The sequence below is a fragment of the Sorex fumeus genome, unplaced genomic scaffold (genome assembly GCF_029834395.1).
Source record: "Sorex fumeus unplaced genomic scaffold, SorFum_2.1 ptg000081l, whole genome shotgun sequence".
NCBI lineage: Eukaryota > Metazoa > Chordata > Mammalia > Eulipotyphla > Soricidae > Sorex > Sorex fumeus.
In genome coordinates, this window is record NW_026606138.1 from 15,516,911 (window position 1) to 15,521,586 (window position 4,676).

Below are 4,676 nucleotides of genomic sequence, written 5' to 3' on the forward strand. Positions count from 1 at the left end.
TAAATGAAATGATCAAAGTTCTTCATAGATAAATCATAGAGAAAGGAATTAAAGGGAAATCTATAGATTCAAAAAGTTCTAGTGCCGGAGAGATATTACAGGTCTTTCAGTGTATGTCTCACACATAGACAACCTAGTTTACATCCCTGGAAACACATATGGTCACCTGAGCACTGCCAGGAAAAGTAATTTCTAAACAAAGATCCAGGAATAAGCCCTTAACATCACTTCCCAATCACCTCCCTTCATATCTGTCCCCAGACACCCACCCTCCACACACACACACATACACACACACACACACACACACACACACACACACACACACACACGAAAAACTAAAAGAAAAGAGACCTGAAACAGAGTCTAGGAAAATAGCTCAGCTTTTGTATGCAGGAGGCCTATGTTCTATATGCAGCACCATATGGTCCCCTGTGCAATATAGGTGTGGATCTGTCACACAGAGCCTGGGCCAACTCCTGATCCCTGTTAGTAACCTGTCACTGTCACTGTCCTCCCCTTGTTCATCGATTTGCTCGAGCGGGCCCAGTAACGTCTCCATCATGAGACTTTGTGTTAGTAACCAAACCACTCAAAACAAATAGAAATTAAGGATAGAAATAAAGGATACCTAAAAAAGATATCTAATAAATATATATCTAGGAATATATCTTTTCATCATAAAATCAAAAACAAATACAGACAGGTATTTTAAAAACCCAGTTCAGGGTATCATGAAGTACAGAAAAACTTTGGGGACAGCTGACCCAAATACTGAGTTCAAGTGTCTAAATTCATATTTCATATGGTTTTTCTGTATCCATGCTCTTTACTTAAAATGTTACAAACTATGTCTGACATGTTTATTCAGTGAATGAATGTGAGAATGTTGCTTGAATAAACAGAATAAACAGTCAAGGACCTTAACAATGAACGCTTAAGAGTAACTTTTACTTGCCTTTTTTGGTTTCAGTTCCCGGATTTCTAAGCTGAAGAGTTTAGATTTAAAAACAAAATAACTTAGTACCCTTTCAGTTTTAGGATCCAGTAACTGAAACTTTTAATAGTGAACTATTGTTGATCACTTACTACAAGCCTTGCAGAATTTGTCAACGAATCTTTATCAGAGACAAGACTTAGAGTCACTGACCAAAGACACTGAATGTGCAAGTGGCTTGAATTCAGAGGCAGTCAAATCAAAAACTACACCGAGAGGCCAGTTGTGCTGATGGTGGTAGGGATGGTTGTTTTTCACTTCGGGCATGCTGCTTGAACAACAAATAAAAATGAAACGGAAACGTCATCAGAATTGAGAGGTTGATTTTTTGAGTTCAAATGTATCTCTAACAATTGGGACTTTTGGATATGTCACTTAGATTTGTTGTACCTAATCCATTGTCTGCAAACGGAGTTGATCTACCTCTCTACCTCATGGGGATGTAATGATGATAACCTATGTAAAGTTTCTATCATAATTTCTAGCACAGAGTAAATACTATGCTATTAACATCAAATAATCTATTTTTATGAATTGAGAATGTATATAAGTGTAGCAAATTAGTCCAAAATTAAACATTGAACTTTAAAAAAGATCTATTTGGGGGGATAGAGAGACTTCGGGCTCCAGGGGGCAGAGTCAGAAGTGAGAGGGGCTCAGGCTCAGAGAGAGAGAGAGAGAGAGAGAAGCAGAAGAGAAGATTGGAATAAATTACAATTGATACTGACCAGCCTTACCCTTGTTCCTTCCTTTACCTGCCCATTGCCATTGACCTCCTCGGGGTGGGGGAAGCGGCGTGAAACTACCTAACACGGGCAGCGGGAGAGATAGAGTGCCGCGGGCCTTTTGAAAACACACACTTGCACAGGGACCATGCCAATCTTCTCTGTATCGTTCCAATTTTAGTATATGTGCTGCCGAAGAGAGCACATATTGAATCAGGCTAGAGCGATAGCACAGTGGGTAGGGCATTTGCTTTGCACGCAGCTGACAAGGCCGACCGGAGTTCGATTCTTCCGCCCCTCTCGGAGAGCCTGGCAAGCTACCGAGAGTATCCCGCCCTCACGGCAAAGCTCAGCAAGCTACCGGTGATGTATTCAATATGCCAAAAACAGTAACAAGTCTCACAATGGAGACGTTACTGGGCCCCCTGCTCAAGGAAATCGATGAATAACAGGAGGACAGTGCAGTGCTACAGTGGAGACATTACACAGTGAGTAAGGCACTTACCTTGTATGCAGGTGACCTGGGTTCCATTCCCAGCACCACAAATGAGTTCCCTAGGCCACCAGAAGTGATCCTTGAGTGCAGATTCAGGGGTAAGCCCTGAACACAGCCAGGATCAAAGCTTTGAGCACAATTTTTGTGAAAGCCCCCCTCAAAAAAAACCCTATTATTTTATTTTTTACTCAGTCAAAATTATTCACATATTCTCAGAACTAAGTTTGTATTATTCAGGGTGACTTAAACAGTATCAAGATACTACTTTTATTTGCGCTATCTTTCTTTCTATGGGAAAGATATTTAGCTGGGTAGTTAAATGCATAAATTATGCTTCTGTGTTTCTGTTTAATTTTTTAAAATGTTTTTAATAGTTACAGGGGCCACATTCAGTAGTGTCCTGTGCCTGAGGTCCCTTTAATTTTGAATCTTGTATTTCTAGGATGATGAATAGTGTCATGATTCACTTAGGCTAAATTCTTACCTGATACCTATAGAAGACTTCAGATTGCCTTAAGACACCTGAACACCTCTGAGTGCTGTTCTGGAGGCCCCCAATGTCCTCCAGGATGAACCTGATGGCTCTCAGCATTAACAGGCCAGAGAGCACTGCTTTCTCTGGCCCTAGATCAACTGCCACCAGATTAGTTGAGTGTCACTGTACATAGCCCTGAGCACCTTGACACTGCTTGGTAGATCACTAAGACCACCACCACTACCATCAACACCATTAACAACACCAACATAGTGCCTTAGGAACTTTATCACTTGTATCACTTGTCTCCCCATTGTTCATCGATTTGCTCAAGTGGGCACCGGTAACATCTCCATTCGTCCTTGTCGCGTGCTAGCATAGCCCAATGGCATATTGGGGGCTCTTTCAGGGTCAGGGGAATGAGACCCTATTATTGTTACTGATTTTGGCATATCGAATACATCACGGGTAGCTTGCCAGACTCTGCTGTGCTAGGAACTTTATAGATATCTTAAATTTCCTATTCAACTTAGGTTCAAATTTGTTCTGCTTTTCAATTTTCCTTTATTATATATAATCTATGGCAGAGCCTGGCAAGCTACCCCTGGCATATTCAATATGCCAAAAAAACAGTAACAATAACGAACCTCATTCCCCTGACCCTGAAAGAGCCCCAGTAGGCCATTGGGCTACACTAGCACATGACAGGGATGAATGGAGTTGTTACTGGTGCCTGCTTGAGCAAACCAATGATCAACAGGATGACAAATGACACGTGACAAGATATATAATCTAAAGATCTATTGCACGTGTGAAGACTTTCTGGCAGAATAAGAGGTGGATTGGATCACATCTGGTGGTATTCAGGGCTTACTCCTAGTTCTTTGCTCAAGAGGCATTTCTGGTGGTGCTCAGGGAACCATACATGATGCTGAGGATCAAACCAGACTCAACCACATGGAAGGCAAATGACTTATGTTTTGTACTATCTCTCCAGACAGAAAGATTTTTTTAGTTTAGTTATTAACTTTGAACCACTCATTAAGTACAATGCAAATGACATAAATTTTCTTATTTAATGAAATAAATACAAAGCATTCAACTGGCAAGAAGCAAACATTACTCAGTAATTATAACTAATAATAAAAGTTTATTATGTTCTTTTCTTAAACATAAGTCAGAGGATGTATGTATGTATTTAAAGTTGCTATATAGTCAACAAATAGCAATTACTCCCATCAGCAAATAGTTTGGCATCTTACAATTAAAGCTTTCTGATTATCTCTTAATTTGTTCTTAAATCTCCATGGTTTTTTTTACCCAAACAAGAATTATGTTATTGAGGCTGGAGTGATAGTACAGCAGGGAGGGCATTTGCCTTGCATGTGACTGACCTGGGTTCAATCCCTGGTATCCCATATGGTCCCCCGAGCACCACCAGGAGTGATTCCTGGATGCAGAGCCAGGAACAACCCCTGAGCATTGCTGGGTGTGACCCATTTCATTTTTTTCATTTCATCATCCTGTTATTCGTCGATTGCCTCGAGCAGCCCCCAGTAACGTCTCTTTCATCCTAGCCCTGAGATTATATTCAAGGCTCTTTAGGAGAATGAGACCCATCATTGTTACTGGTATTTGGCATATTTGGTACGCCATGGGGAGTTTGCCAGACTCTGCCCTGTGGGCAGGCTATATTCGATAGCCTGCAAGTTTGTCCAAAGTAGGGTGTGACCCAAAAAGCAAAAAAAAAAAAAAAAAGTTAGATTATGACCTGGAGAGGTAGTCCAGAGGTCAAGGTCCTTGCCCAGTGTGAGGGACCTGCAGTGACATGTTTGAATCTTGCACCACCAAGTGTGGCCCTTGAGTTCAGATCAAGAAATGGCCCCTTAGCACCAGTGGGTGTGTCCAACACGTCCTCTCCCACAAACGTCAGATTATTTCTAAATCTCAGATGTAAACAACACATTCAGTCTTTCCTTTAGC

At 41.2% G+C, this 4,676-nt stretch overlaps 1 non-coding gene across 1 annotated transcript; it reads right to left on the reverse strand.

The window, feature by feature from the left end:
• Positions 1–1,820: 1,820 nt before the first annotated feature.
• LOC130039023 (U6 spliceosomal RNA) lies at positions 1,821–1,927 on the reverse strand. The gene has a single exon (XR_008794823.1). It is a non-coding gene; the product is annotated as a U6 spliceosomal RNA (small nuclear RNA).
• Between the last annotated feature and the right edge of the window lie 2,749 nt (positions 1,928–4,676).